Raw genomic sequence first — 16079 nt, 5'->3', positions numbered from 1 at the left:
TTTGTTTTCTAGCTAGACTTTTAAAATTTACTTTATTTTTAGTTTTTAGATCTCGAGACATAGCTAGAGATGCTGTTCTACTCCAAGGTTACTCTGTCAATCAGAGTCCCAGCAGAAAGCAGATGGCAGACGCAATGCTGTATAACTCAAGAGGGTTTATGCCTGAGGGAGCTCATTAGACAAATCCTACGAAGATTTTTACGTGGTGTGAACAAGCTTTAAGGGACCCCCAGGAGGCGGTAAAGAATGGGGACCTAGCAGCAACTGAGGCATCAGCACTCCTAGGTTCAAGGGGTGGGGTGACAACAGGTGTCGAGGCCTGAAGGGGAGATGGCTGTGCGGGTCAGGCCAGCGAGCAAGCAGCCCCAAGTCCACTGGCAGGAGCAGTCTCCCGCTGGACTCCCAGGAAACACACCTCCCCTCAGTCTCCTCATTTTCTCCTAAGCCTTGTGACGAGGACTCTTGTTAGCATCGTGTAGGTGGCCTTTCAAGGCACAAAACAGGCAGAGTAGGTCTGAGCTTTGCCAGGGGCAAGGGGAATTGAGTCCATGCTTTCTGATAGTACTTGCATTACTTTATTTATTTTTTGCATTTTAAACTCTAATCAACTAGCATGTAATTCCGGCTTTACGTGTTTTGCGTAATGGCCATCTCCTTGCTCCAGGGTTACCACAAAGTTTCTCTTACCGATGATTAAGTTTACTCTATGTTGATATCCACGTGTACATGCGGGTGCCTTCCTGGCTTTGTGTTCTGTTTCTTTGCACTGTTCACTCATGCACTGCGCTCCATTAATCCCCAGGGTCTTCCCACGAGTTTTAAGAACTGGGAGGACCAGTTGTCTTCATTTCTCTTTTATTTTAGAGTTTCTTCCACCTACAATTGTTTATTTTGACTGTATGTGCTTGTCTATTTTGGAAGGTAGAAAACTTGTTAGGCAATGTTGGAAAAATGTGTTAAACTTATACATTTATTGAGAACATCACTGATCTCCTTAAGACAATGATTTGAAAATAAATTTCACTGTCCTCAGAAAAATACTTATCATTGGAGGAGACAGTGACTGAGTGGCTTTGGCTGCCTCCCCATGGGCCACAGACGGGGACATCACCACCCTTCTCGTGCTCCTACCAGGAAGGCGAGGCCTCAGTGCAATCAGGTGAAGAGGTTACAGAAAATCAAACTAGGGATGTTTTCAATAAAAGGTGGCCAGAACTCTTAAAAAACCACTGCTATCTCTAAGGACAGTGGAGAGTTGAGGATCTACTATAGATGAAGAGGCCTGAAGGAGACAGGACAGCTGCACACTGCATAGCGCTGCTTGGGCCTGGATCAGAGGAGGAGAGCCATAGAGGATGTTAATGGGACAGCTGAGAAGAACTGAGGGTCACTGTGGGTTCCATCATGCCCTGTGCCACTCTCGAGCTGCCTGCATTTGGCCGCTGCACCAAGGCCACCTATGAGATTATTTCTGTTCTTCCAAAACTCCTAATGAGACATGTAGGACTGAGGGCAGGGTGCCTCCTATTAATTTCAAAGTGTTCTGCAAAAGCATAATATACATAAAGAAAATGCAGTAAAATATTCATAATTGATAATCTAGGAGGAGAATATATAGAAATTCTTGGTAGTAATCTTGCTACTTTGGTAGATTTAAAATTATTCAAGAGTAAGTTAAATTTGTCTGCGTGAGTAGATAGGGAGAAGAAAATGTGACCTGGATGAAATGCTTGCTTTTAGCCAATTGAGCTTGAGTCTGCCTTTTAACACATTAGTCAGAAACTCAGGAAGAAGTCAATCCCTTAATCCCTATCAGTCAATCTTATTTTCACTCCCAATAGTTACTCTTCACCACTTTGGCTAAGGCACACAGGTACACATGCATGTGCGTGCATACACACACATACATACATACACACACACACACACCCCTCCCATCTGCAGCAGGCCCAATTAGTTTTTATTAAACATTTACTACAGGCTGAGGAAAAGACCCAGAAAGCACACAATGGAGCAGAGCTCGCTCCTGGGCCTGGCTTTTCTGAGGGTCAGTAGCCAGAGGCTAGTGTTTGGTCTTAGTTTTCAAAGTCCAGAAGGTACAGCTCACTGGCATAGTGCCTGCCTAGCAAGTGTGAGGTCCTGTGTTCGATTCCTGGTACCACAAAAAGAATTACTGGAATGCAGAGGGGCTCTCCGTAGAGCTTGTCTTTAGGTCCATCTCACAAAAGTAGCCACAGCTGCAGCTGTCACCCCAACCCCACAAGGACCCTGCTCTCAGTGCACCCGTGGGCGTTGTTATTCACTCAGAACCACCCGGCATGGAGGACCTTCATTTTCTTGTGACACCTGTGGAATGTGACCTGGCCGTCTTTGGCAACTGCCAGGTGACTCTGTCCATACCGCACCTAGAGCTCAAGTGCATCTTGATGTGTACAGAGGTGACTGCCAGCAGGATATTAGGCTCCCAGTCATAATCAAACTGTGGGAAACACTCCTAGGAGCAGATTTTTGCCTCACAAAGTGTGGCCTAATGCCCTGAGGAGCAGGTCCCCGGGCAGCTGGAAACCCGGGCACGTGGGAGAAAGTGCCTGGGAAAAGGTCACACTCGTGAATTGTGCGTGTGCCGGGAGAGTGCTCACACATAATTTCTGGGGCTGTGGAAGAAGACAAGAATCCTGACAAAAGGAAACAGATGCTGGTGTTCAAACACAAAAGCCCTGAGTGGCGAGAGCTGGAAGGTGTGGCAGGAGGGCGGCAAGGCTGCAGGGTGATCCAAGACCCTGGGTGAGGAGCGGAGGGGCCTTCCTCCTGCGAGCAGACTCCTGACTGCGCTTCTGTGTTTCTGTGTTACTCTGGCGAGAGAGAGACACGGGCAGACAGACAGACAGAGAGAGGGAGGTGGAGGTGGAGGCCAGAGCTCACGCTGTTAGCCAATGATGCCAGGATTCTAATAGCTTATAAGAAGTGGCCCAGCCGGGCAGAAACTGCCCCCAGGCAGCACACTTCTGCAGTGCTGCTGGCGCTCTCGGGGGGCCTGTATGCGTGAGGGCTGCGCATGGCCCTGTCTTGCACTCCTGTGCCTGCCAAGGGTGGAATCAGATTTGTCTCTTCTAAAACTCGCATTGGAATTTAGATCCCTACCCAGAAGTAGGGAGGCCCCTGTGGAGGATCAGGTCACGGGTACTACCTCACAAGTGAGTTAAGGTCCTTCTTGGGAGGCTGTTTGCTCAAGACTGGATTAGGTACCTTGAAGTGGGGTTGTCAGAGAGCCAGACCTCCTCTCCCTTGTGGGCACATGCGTGCTCCTCCTTTGTTCCCACTGGCTTGTCTGAAATTCCACTAATATGTGATCACCCTATGCTGAATTTTTCAGCTTCTAAACTGTGAGCCCAAATGAACTTTTTTTTAAAATAAATTACAGTGCCTTGGGTATCTTGTTATAGACACAGAAAACAGACAAAGACAGTGCCTATGCCCTGGTATCACTGTGCTTTGCGTCTGATGGTCAGCCACTAAGTGTCAAAGGCCCTTAGGTGACAGGAGCCAGTCTGCCTTCCCCTCCAGAATTCCTCAACTGTCTGGGAATTGCATTCCCTTGGCAGCAGCCCCAAGCGAAAACTGACTGGTAAAGAGGCCTGACAGTCTGGGTTGGGCCCTTTGACCCAGGACACACTAAGGAGGTAATATTTTTACTCCAAACTCCTCAGCAGCGTGGAGCTGGAGCTTCCCTTTGCAGCTGGGCTTGGGAGCTGCTCTTTTTCAGTTGTGCTATACCCACCTTCCTCTGTCACTCACTCACAGGAGTGAGACTGCCTTCCTCTGTCACTTACTCACAGGTCTTGGCCTCAGGGCCTGATTCTGCGGAGGAGCCTGACCTGAGATGCCCCTACCACAGTCCTAGAGCTGAAGCCAGGAAGAAAGAGAGGACATTAATCTCTCCGAACTTGGCTTGGTTGGAAAGAATCCTTGGAATTCACTTGTGAGAGGGAGCCTTCCCACTCGAAGGTGGAAGGCAGTGCTGCTGAGAATGCCCGTCTACGTCCCTGTGGGCGCTCTCTCTTGCTTTCTGGTCAACATTGCGAAGCAGGGACCTGAGAAGAACTGCCTGCGACAGTGGTGCTGAATGTGTGCCTCAGCTGCAGGAGGAAGGGAGCAGAGCGGGCGTGGCCTCCGCCCTCCTCTCATAGTGAGGAGAAGTGCCTCTTGCGAGGATGGCAGCCTCCTCCGCTTACGCTTGCAGCAGTCGCTGCTGCCTAGCCAGAAGCACCAGGTGCCTGCCAGGCCCTCCGCAGAGCCCTAGGAACGCTAAGGGACCCCCCCTGGGGCCAAGGTGCCCTGCAAGGTGGAGGTGCTGAGGGCAGGGCAGTCCCGACCCCTCTCCCCTGGTGTTCTGTGGGAGACTCTCTGGGCTGGTGCTTGCCAAGCACAGCTGGCCAGCTGTTCCAGGCCCTGATCTGTCTTTCTTCTGTGAGTCTGGCAGTTCAGGGACCTTCAGTTCAGAAGCCAGCCGCTTGCACACTCACCACCTGTCAACTGCACCTTTTAAAGCCTCTATGCTTTGCACATCATGAGTTTAAGGATAAGCTCATCCAGCTCATGATGTAGTGAATGTACAAAGGATGTGGCTGAGCTGGTTCTTCAGCAGGGAACAGTCACCAAATTTATAAATCACCCTTCGGGGTTGAGGCCAGTTTCCAAGGATAGGTGCAAGCCTACTGCAGCGGATGTGTGTAATCCGATTTGTCCAGCTCGGAGGAACTCTGGGGCTGGGGGTCCACAGAAGGAGAAGAGCCTGCTGACCTCTGACAGGCTGTGTGTGTGTGTGTGTGTGTGTGTGTGTGTGTGTGTGTGTACCAGGGATTGAACTCAGGACCTTGAGCTTGCCAGGCAAGTGCTTATTCTACTGAGCTATCTCCCCGGCCCCTCTGACAAACTTCTTGGAGAACAGGGGCTTAGGACTCGGGTCCTGACAGCCACAGGAGGAGGCCAACTCCAGACCTGCTCAGCATCAAAGACAAAGTGCTGGGGCAGATGGGGTCTGCCTCAGTGGGGCAGGCAGGGCGAGGAGGCGACCTTCTCCAGAGCTCGGAGGAGGGGCGCTGGGGTGGCGCCTTAGCATGTCAGGGCAGCACAAGCCCATCCACGTAGAGCTCTCTGAAAATTAACAGCTACTGCAAAGTGTTCAGCAGACAGGGAGGGAAGCCCTGATGGTAGCGCATGCCACGTGTGCAGAGGAGCAGCTGGCCCAGGAAGGGAGCGTGTCAGGGGTCAGTCACACCCACGCACAACTATGCACACTTCAGATGTTGATATTATTCTTACTTAGGAGTGAACAATAATGTAATATGATAATGTAGTCCAGAATATGTTGTGTAATATACCAACATATTAAATGTAGTTATGTTATGTTGCCCAGTAATTTCTTATTAGTAATGTTAAAGGTTATCAAACTTGGTATATTAAGCTATCATATATTAGTAGTACACATAGGGGTATATTATGATAGTGATATACGTAATTATTATTGTACTGTGGTCTGTGCAAAGCAAGGGTGGGCCAGGGCCTCTGCCAGGGAAGCCCCCCCCCCAGGAAGCCTGGGCTCCTCGAATGAGGAGCAGCAGGTCGGTGAGGGTCCCAGGGAGACTGAGAGCGGGTGTACATGGAAAGACAGCCGCTGTGGTCAGGGCAGGGAGCTACCGCGTGACCGGATAGAGCCTGCTGGCCATGGGCTGGGTCAACTGACGAGGCTGTTCTCAGCGATGGAGACAGACATGGCCAAGGTCCCAGGACCAAGTTCCAATGTGCCCAGCACATGGGGACAGGGCAGGACGCAGAGGCCATACAGAGCCGCCACGCAGGTGACTCCAACCGCAGTGACCCCTGGGTAAGAAGGGGGATGAGGATATTTCTTTGGGTCAATGAACCCTGTTTTAGAGGTGGGACAGGTGGCTGTGGAGAGGAGGGCAGGTGTCTGCCATGGCAGGAGATGAAAGTGCCAGGTGTTGATGACACTAGCTTCTGGGCATGCGGGCAGGAAGAAGGCATTGTTCCTGCGGAGGGCGAGGTCTTGGGGAAAGGCTGGCTTTTTAAAAATGTATTTTGTTGTTGTAGGGTCTTACCACACAGCTTGGACTCATAGTGATTCCTCTGTTTTCAGCCTCCCCAGCGCTGGGAATACAGGCATATGCCACTGCAAGTTCCCTGTGCTTGCCTAAGCTTGCCGAAGCAGGCACTTTGGTCCGCTGAGCTATCTCGCTGGCCCCTGCTTATATTTTAACACAGATAGCATTAGCATTTGAAAATAAGCTAAACTTGCTGTCCTGGTATAAGATTCAGGATTTATAAATTCAGCTGGACTTAGGAAAATAGGTTGAGAATTCGTCACTGATGCCCTGTCACTAGATAAATCATTGGCCGGCTTGCTTGTTGGTAACTGACCAGATCATGCTCCTAAGTGTGCAAGTGTCCCTCCCTTGCCCTCACAGGTGTGCAAGCCACTGAGCACACACGGGCAGCGTGCACCCCCAGAGATGTGCTGCACCGCTGGGCTGATCGGCCTTCTGAGAATCCAATCAGGACGGCTGGATTCTTTTGATTTTAGTCTTGAAGACCCTACCTTGGAATCTCCTCTTTTTCTCTAATTTTGCTTTCTACCTAAGGTCTCTTGAAGACAGCCCATCCATGTTCTGCAAGCCTTGAGGCCCCCGTCCTATGGCAGCATGATGGACCGTGCTTTCTCCTGGAGTTTGTGGGACAGCATTTTCTGACACCTCAAGCTTCACATGGATTGAGCAGGTTGTGCTACAGCTTCCCAGCACCCGGCAGACTGCCCGCACCCAGATGCCACCCCCAACCCATCCTCCTGCCTGCTACTCACTGGTTTCCTCTGCTCCTTGCTGCCACCACCCCTACCTTTCACTGCCCCCCACGGCAGCGGCCTAACAGGTGCTGAGCAAGCGCTGACATCCTGCAGAGAGTTCCAGAAGTGTAGAACCAGAGGGCTCCCTGTGAGACCATTTTTCTCTGTCTGCATCACTGAGCTGTACTCGAGAGGCTTTGGGAGAGCCCCATCCCTTAGCTCTGAGGGAACTTTCCAGTGGGAAACCCTGCCCTGGTTTCTCCTGCACCTCCCCTGCCTTGCCCGAGCCTGGCTGTGCTGCCACGCTCCCTCACCCCCGCATGACAAGCTCCCCGGCACAGGGCCCACACAGAGCCATAGAACAGGCAAGTTCAGTTGGCACAGCAACGGGTCATACTGTATGGAGGTGAGGAAAGAACTGTGGGCTGGGACCCAGCTGAGGTCAGCAGAGCCAGAGCCCATTTCCAGGGTCCAGCTCCAGAGTCTGCCTCCTCCTCAGAGACGGCATTGAAGGCAGAGACCTCTGGCTTCCGTCTGTTAGCCAGCCTTCAGTCACATAACGAGTACACCCCCGAGGTCATTGCTGACGAGGAGTGAAGGCTGGGTTGATTCCCAGGTTTGGAGGTTTTAATTCAGGATCAGTCAGCCCTGGTCCTCTGAGCGTTTGGCGGGGTAGCACACAGGCGGGATGTGGGGGAGCCTGCAGCGAAGGGCTGGGAGGCGAAGGACAGGAATGGGGGGTCCGGGCTGCCCTTCAAGGACATGTCCCAGTAGCCTTGCTTCTCTGCTGGGCTGCATCTCCGAGAGCATCAGCAGCGCCTCTGACACAGGGGCCTCAGGGACCAATCGTAAACCTTCATCGCTTGTCAGACAGGAAAGATTCGGAATGAGTGTTTTCTGCTCTCTATTCTTCTTAGGTTACAGACTTAGGTAATCAAGTGAGACCTGGCCTTGAGGACCCCGTCCGTCCTGGGTGGCAGCCACTTTAGTGCACTTGCTGCCTCTAGACCTGGCTCTGCAGTATCTTCTTGACACTGTGAGGAACCGTGCCAACCTGTGCCCCTTTGGGCCTGCAGGCCCCCAACCCCTCACCATGGCCACCAGTGTGACAGGGCAGGGGGACCCAAATGGCATTCAGAGATGAAGCAAAAGGAGATGGACTGAGCTGGAACTGGAGAGCCCACAGCGTCCCCTTCTTGGCCACAGGGAGCGTGTGGCTGGCGACAGGCGCCACAGATGAGTCAGCAGAGGATGGTAAACAGGGCCTTGGCAGTCAGAATCCAGGACAGAGAAGAATATTGATTGCACAGGGTTGCAAGGAGGGCTGGGGGCAGGGAGAGATACGTGTGCCCCATGGGCACGGGGACAGAGGTGAGCGGGGCTTTGGCTCTGACTGCCGCCCACTGTTCTTTCTCTCCCAAAGCTGAGTCACTGCCAATCCCATCCAAATAGGCTGGAGGTGAGCCGGGACGGGAAGGGAGGCCTGGGAGGTGTCAGGCCGATGACGAGCTGTCAGCAGCCGCACTGGTTTATTTCCGAGCAGGACTGTGTTCATCAGTCGCCACACTGACCCCTGGAGGGGTGGGCTGAGCCCAGGGAGCTGACAGACGCAGACAGCACAGTCCCATTGGGCAAGTATGAAACTGCCACCGAGAATGTGACTTTCCAGGGGAAGCACTTTCCAGGCAGGAGAGCATTCCTGCTGCTGCTCTGCACAGGGCAAGCTCATCTGAGGCCGACTCTGCCCTCTCCCCCTTGGCTATGTCTGGAACTAATCTCCAGAGCTAGATGGTGAGTGCGAAAGAGGAATGCAAAATGCATCCTTGAATCCTGAGCACCAGGTGCAGGCTCCAGCCAGCAGCTCCCGGCATGTCCTCACTGCTCTTGTTCTGCGTTATCCGGTGCACACTGCCCAATTAGCAGCCCCGTAATCCAATTTAGCAAACATGTAGGAAGTAGCAGCTCTGCCCCCAGCCTGCTGCCAGCTGCTGCCGTGCCCAGTGTGACCAGCTCTAGGCCACTTAGAATATCTATTCTTTGTCTCTTTCAGCTTTCTGATGATTTCTATGGTGGCCAGGAAGAGGTCTGTATTACAGTTGCTTAACTGAGCAAGCTTGTGGGTAGTCATTAAGAGGAGAAGTCCTTGCATTTCCATTGCACCTGTTTTTTTGAAAGAGCAAAAATTAAATAGAAGTTGTGAAGCCTTAAAGAAATATTTCTTTGCCACAGAGATTATTTACAGAGTAGAGCTAACATTAATAGATTGGCATTTTATGCACGCGTGAGCACAGACATGCATCTGCTCTGTCTCACGCGTAGAGTATCCACTGTCTCCTTCCCAAGCGAGCCCGGGCACTGGCATTCTTGTCCTGTCTCCACTTCCCTTCCTCTTCCTCTCTAATTCTTGCAAATTCTTTTTATGGGTTGAATGAGTCCCAGGGAAGGTCATGTTCAAGTCCTGACCTCTGGGTGTCTGTGAATGTGGCTTACTCAGAAAAAGCATCTTTGCAGAAGTGGCGAGGGTAGGAAGGGTGGACCCTAACCTGTGACCATCGTCTGCGTGGAAAGCAGGAGATGGGCACAGACAAGAGGGGAAAGGAAATCAGAGGAAGACAGATCCGGAACCTAAAACGAAATCAAGTGCAGTTCTTCAAAGCCTCTCTGTGCCTGGCACTTGTTTCAGGCAATCGTATGAATAAATAGGATAATGTTTGCATTGTTTCGGTTTACACTGTCCGCGGTCTGACCGGCGACCCTGGTGCCTGTCGGGGTGCGGGGTGCGCCGGACTCTCGGGAGGCTCCTTGCACCTCGCCTGCTTCTTCAGGTCTGTGCCATAGCTGCTCTTCTTCGCCCTCCCCTTCCTCCGCTGAGCTCTGGGCAACTCCCTCCTCTCCTCTCTCCCTCCTGGCTGCCCTTTCTTGCCGCTGCTCAGTTCTTCTCATGCCTCTGCTGGAGGAGCTGCTCCAGACGTCCTGCTGGTTCTCAGGGGACAGGGAGACCCGCCATCCCCTTCTTCTGCTGCCACGGAGCTGTCTTCCTCCACGAGCAGCCTGGAGCGCGTTTCCTCTTCTCTTGTCTGAGACAACTGCACTGGCAGAGGGAAGGCGTTTAGCCGATGTGATCTGCTATCTGGCTGGACCTTCTGGACTTCCTTTCAGAAAAGGATTTCTTATTGAATAGCCAGTACCAGGACCCCTGTCCCAGCGGAAGGGCCCGGCCCATCCCACGGGAAGGTATCCGTCGGCTCCCCAAGGCCGGGTCAATCCAGGGAACCTCTTTGTGCGCATCAACCTGTGACCGATTCCCTCTCACAGCTGACTCCAGCGCTGTTTGGGTCAGAGGAGGAAGAGAGGGAAGGGAAGGAGAAGGGGAAGGGGAAGGGAAGGGAGGAGAGGGGGAGGGGCGGAGGAAGAGAAAGGGAGGAGGGGAGGAGGAGGGAGGGGGAGGGGAAGAGGATATCCGGAGGAGGAAGGGGAAGAGAGGAGAGGGGAGGGGAGGGGAGGGGGAGGGGAAGGAGAGGCTGGAGCTCTTCCAGAACCAACCAGTGTGGCTGCTGGGGCTGGGGGGCCAGTGGTTTAAGACCCAGCTGTGTCTGGCTCCACAATCCCAGGTTTCTTCTCTTAGATTGTGGATTGAAACCATTTTTTTGGTTGCCACAGTCGTTTTCTCTTTTTTTCTTCTTGCCTGTTTAAATCTTTTTTTTTTTTTTTTTTTTTCCAAATACTGGTTAAAAATTCTGTGAATCTTAACTCAGAAGCTTGCTATTAAGCAGTAAGCGAATGTGAAGTTTATTTGGAACATAACAGACACGAACATCGCCTGGAAGGATGGATGAATGAATATGCTGTGACTCAGACTTCTAATTCCATATGGCTGTCACAGGGAGGCATGAGGAAAGGACAGCACGGATGGCTTGTCAGGTGGCTTTGTGTCCAGATTCTCCAGGGAAACAGAGCTAGCAGGATACATACAGATATGTGGAGGGATTCAGCAGGCCTTAGCGAGGCAGAGGGGTTGCCCACAGTCTGCCTTCCGTGAGATGGGGGCCCAGGAAGGTTGGTGGGGTCCCGGGTAACCCGAGATTCGCTGTGAGAGGTGATGGTACAGATTCTACTCTGGGTCCTGGGGCAGGAGAAGTGAGCCCCAGCTGCACCAGTCAGACAGCACGTGAAAATGCCTCCTCCTTCTGCCTCCATATTTCATCCGGGACCTTGACTGACTAGAAAGTGTTCAGCCATGTGCTGAGGGTAAACAGCTTCCCCTGGTCCAGCAATTCAAAGGTTGATTGCTTCTTGTTCAGACCCCCAGAATAAGCTTTAACAGTACCCATGCATCTGCCCTTTAGCCCAATAAAGAGACACAAGGTTAACCAGCGCAGTGAGTAGTTGACATTTTAGAGAAGAGTTTAGATCCTGGAGTCAGGCAGGTTTAAACTTTGGCTCTGCTATTTACATATTGTGTGACCTGAATTAAAGTCATTGAACTTCTTTGTGTCATAGTGTTTTTTGTTTTTTGTTTTTTTTTGGCAGTCCTGGGTATCAAACTTGTGATCTTGTGCTTGCCAGGTAGGCACTTACGCCACTGAGCCATATTCCTGGCCCAGTTTTCTTTTGTGTGAGATGGAAATGAAGCCAACTATCAAAGGACTAACTGTAAGAAAGAAAGGTACCAGTGATGTCGTGAGCTTCAGGACTAGGATTTTAGGTTGCTTCAGCTGGAGCTATCTCGGAAACAATCCTGTTCCACTACCAGCAACGAGCTGCTTGCCGTGGAGATCCATCCTGAGAAAGTGGATTTTGTCAGGGCGTGAGCACCCTCAGTGACACTCGTCCCGCCTGGGAGGTCCAGGCCGGTCATGCCCAGGGCCTCTCTGCAATCCAGAGACTTGGCACGTGAGGGCTCAATGTCACAGGGCGGACTCCTTCCCAGTGAATGTGCTTAACAAGTAGGAGGACGTTCTAAGCTAATGGTAATGACATACTCCAGTAACTAGTCATTCATGATATGATTTAGATTTAAAAAGAAAGTCTCCTAAAAGGCTCATGAGCTCAGAGGTGGGGCTTTTGGAAGGTGACTGATGATGGGGCATGAGCCTCATGGTGGATTCATCTGAGGATGTCACCGGTGAATGTGATGTCAGAAGGGGGGCTAGCTGGAGGGAGTTAGTCACTGGGGGTGGGCCTTGAAGGGTGTACCTGTCCCCAGGTGGTCTCTACTCTGCTTCCTAAACACTGTGACATGGGCAGCTTTATCCTTTGTACGAGGATATTTTTTTGTTCCTTAGCACTGGGAAACTACAGACTGGGACCTCTGAATCCATGAGCCAGCAGAACCCTCTCCTACTTCAATCCAAGTATGTCCCGTATCTTGTCCCATCAGTGGAAAGCTGATGGATGCAGTCACCACTGTGAAGCACTGTGTTCTCTACATAGTTGTGCGTGCGGTTGTTACATGGCTGATGGCGCAGGAGGTCTGTCTGCACCAGCATCACCGCACACCAGTGAGCAGTGCGCTACACTGTGACATCACAAGGGCTGCGGTGTCACCAGGCAATGGGAAATTTCCAGCTGTATGGTAACCTCATGGAGCACCATGGTGAAGGTGTCTGTGGTTGGCCAAATTGCCCTTATGTGGTCCATGGCTGATGAAGCGGAAGCTAGGAAATCTCAGCCTGCCTCAAAGGAGAGGGCAGAAAAATGAGCTTTGTGAAGCACGCCCAGAGTAGAAATATAGGATATACGGTCCGATCAAACTGTAGATAGTGGCAGGGCTGGTGGATGACACTCGGGCAGTGTCGGAACAGGCTCTGACTGCAGCTCGGCTTTCACCTCCTCCCTCAGATTATTCCACGTAGGTGAACTGCTTCATTCATTCCAGTGGGGCAGTCTTCGTAGTCCTCCATTTATTCATTACTTTTATCCTTTCATCTTTTCAAATGTGCCCTTGAGGGGGGTTGGGGGATGGGGATGAAAAATCCAGTTAGGCGAGTATGATGGGAGCCCTGCCCCCACCAATACTCACTGTGATTTATTCCTTGCTGACCAAGTTTGGAGCCCCGAGCTCTCTGTGAGCTGTCTCTACACTCCTCACACAACCTTGTGATGCAGTGTAATGGTGTTCTTACTCCTGTTTGAGACTATCTGGGGGTAACTGAGGCACAGCCGTGGCTTACTGCTTACCAAGAGCCACTGACAGCTGAGCAACCCAACTTAGCCTTGGTAAGAATCACTTGGACTCACGGAGTCCTGAGGTCGGCACTTCCCACTGCAGGCTGCACAGCCTTTCACGGCCTCATCAAAGGTTGATTGAAGTTAGGAGCAGGGCTTGCCAGGCTGCGAGCGGATCACTCAGCATCGCCGCCTGAGTGCCTGTGGAGCTGAGATGTGATCTGGTGCCCAGGATGGTGGCTACTCTTGTCTTTTCCAAGGGAGTAGGTTCGACTTAACACCCACGTCCTCGCCCTAGGTCACCGCTTCCCTCGGGCAGCAGAGGGACTGAAGGATGCAGCAGCTTCGCAGTGCCCGCTGAAGTGTGGCGCCAGGGAGGGTGGGCCGGCGGGGTGCTTCTCCCAGCTCCTGCGAATGCACGAGGAGCCCAACAGGTATAATGTGTATCCAACGTGGATCCCTTCATTCATATTCAGAGGATAATGGTTCGATAGCGCTTAACATAGTCCAAATATATTTCAAAGGCAATTCTGAAAGGAGATTGTTTTAACCAGGGAAATCAGATAAACGAACAATGGCTGCTATTAAGGCTGAACGTTACAGAGGTTTATCCTGCAGTCACACCGGAGTCCAGAGGGTCAAGGGTGACTCTGCCAACAGTGGCTTAGGCTTGATGGCTTCTGTCAGCAATGCCAGACGGAGTTCACTTTTGTAGTCACATGCAGGTGCCCAAAGCTGGAACTTCAGTTGAAACTGCAGCAATTCCACCCCACTTTCCTTACTTGCGATCTCACTTTCTGAGGTTTTAGTCTCCTGGAGTCAACCCTCTTCCTACAACTTTAGATAAAAAATTCTAGAAACAAGTAGTAAGTTTCAAACCTTGTACTGTTCTGAGCATCAGGACATTTTATGCTCTCCTGGTCCACCCAGCCTGGGTAGTTCATCAATTTTTTTGTCTAGATATCTGCATTCTGGACACTAGCGACCGTCAGTCACTCAGCAGTTGCTATGGCTTAGATCTAAACGCCCCCCACGCCCGCGCCCGCAAAGTTTCAGGTGTTAGGAGGGTGATTGGGTGGGGGGGGCTATACCCATCGATAGATGTCTTCATTGATGAGATCGCAGCTACAGGTGCAGTCAGGATGACGACTGGTTGGGGGTCGGCGGGCACAGCCCCAGCAGCGATCCTTGCCCGTTCTTGTTTCCAGCTTGCCCCTCTCTGCTTCCTGGCTGCCGTGGCTTGTGTGCCCCCAGCTCTGCCATGCCCCTTTGCCATTCTGCTTCAGTCTTGGCACCATGGGCTGGTGCTTAGCCACAATAAATCTCACCTCTTTAAGTTGTGGGTAGCAGGTATTTTGGTCGCAGGGATGGAAAAGAAAGTGAGTAATCAATCATCTTGGTAGTCAGATTGGCTGTCGTGGTATTGCCATGCTTGCGCTAACTGACCCTTACGCAGCAGCCCCATGTGACACCACAATGCTGGCAGATACACATCATTCTCCTCCTTTATCTCTTTGTGCAGGTATTACAGCATCTTCTATTGTGAGTCCAGTACAATGAGAGGGATTATACATGTAAATTATATGCAGATGACATATCATTGTGTACAGGGACCTATATGCATGCTCAGGTTTTGGTATACTTGGGGTTCTGGACCTCATCTCCCCACTTTGAGGGATTATTACCACTGGACTGTGTGGTAGGAGAGGAGGGGCCGCTGGCAAGCCAGCCACTAGGTGCCCAATGCAGATAACCTTATCTGATTGTGGTAAGCACTTGGGCTGTCCTGTGCCCCAAAGAGACCCTGCTCTTCACAGGGGTAATGTCCATAGTTTGGGCTCCCTCCCAGGCAGGGCCTGAGCTGGACTTTGGAAGTGGTCCCAGGATGCACAAGGCAGGGACAAGGAGGTCAGCTCAGGGAACCAGGAACTTCTCGTGCTGGTAGACGAGAGGCTCACAGAACAGGCCCAGAACTGTGTGCTTGAGCAAGAGCAGCACCTGTGCTGTGGCCTCCTGGGGCAGAGGGCAAGACCGACTGTGTCCTCCCGAGCTCTAGTTACGCAGCTGAGGCAGGGCAGGCAGGAGCCACGGCACCAGGTGCACCAACTCACTGGGAAACCTTGAAGTCCAGGGCTCTGACTCGGAGACCTGGTCCCCAGCCTGCTGCCCTCTCCAACTGGCCCTGGGAGTTGTGCTTTCGCTGAGCTGTTAAGAGTTGGCCTTTGCTTGTCCTTGCTGGCCCACTGCCCCCAACCAGTCACTTTGTTCCAAACACAGTGAGCATCACTGACCTCTGCGTCCCCATCACAACACAGTTCATCCTGAGACCATCCGTCAGCATAAAGGGTGGGTTCCGTGCTCACCTACAGCACTGTTCGTAATCACCTGGCTCCGCAAATGTCAGGCGCCGGACCCCTGCCGGTGAGCTCGCTCTGGGGGCAGCGACAGAATGCGGCGCAATGTGGTGGCCTCCGGAAGACATGCAGGAGCACAAAGGAGCTGCACTGCCCTGGTGAATCAGAGAAGGAAGGAGGCATGAAGAGAACATTTTTGCTGGCTCTTGAAAGCTAAGAATTTTCCAGCAGGGTGAGGAGGGCATGGCCTTCCCGGCAGGGTAGGAATTATGGAATAAATGTTAGACGTGCGGCACCGTGCTTCCTCACGTGTCTGAGAGTGGAAGACCGGGTAACGGGCAGCTGTGAGGTATCAGAGAGCGCCGTGCAGCCCGCTTAGGGGTGGCCCCAGGATGCTACCGGCAGGGCTCCTGCTGGCTGACTTAGCTGTCACTGCGGACAAGGTTACACTAAAGGAAACGCTTAGTTTAAGCACATGGGAAGCCTTGCCCTCCTGAAGGATAAAAGCGGCATCAGTCTCCGCTCCGATGAGATTTGAAAGCACAGGATTCCGCCTGCCTTTCTGCTTTCTTCTCAGCACAAGGCAGGGAGTGTCACCCTCCCCACCCCTTTCCGTGGGAGCACAAAAGGCTTTTGATTCCGCATCCCTCAATAGGATTGCAACAGCCCTGCCTGCTGGCCTTCTGTGATTCGCTGGC

At 52.1% G+C, this 16079-nt stretch overlaps 1 long non-coding RNA gene across 2 annotated transcripts in view; it reads left to right on the top strand.

Moving 5' to 3' along the window:
- Window positions 1-6267: 6267 nt before the first annotated feature.
- LOC111815891 overlaps window positions 6268-16079 on the top strand; it is a 13242-nt gene continuing 3430 nt past the window's right edge. The window contains exons 1-3 of one of the 2 annotated variants that reach the window (XR_002820517.1): window positions 6284-8318; window positions 8403-8650; window positions 12145-12213. This is a non-coding gene — a long non-coding RNA (uncharacterized LOC111815891). Of the gene's footprint in view, window positions 8651-12144; window positions 12214-16079 lie in introns of both variants that reach the window. The other variant, XR_002820516.1, reaches the window with a different exon arrangement.

This window comes from Octodon degus, unplaced genomic scaffold (genome assembly GCF_000260255.1).
Source record: "Octodon degus isolate 3935 unplaced genomic scaffold, OctDeg1.0 scaffold00023, whole genome shotgun sequence".
NCBI classification, from domain to species: Eukaryota; Metazoa; Chordata; class Mammalia; order Rodentia; family Octodontidae; genus Octodon; species Octodon degus.
This window is presented reverse-complemented; position numbering and strand designations above follow the sequence as displayed.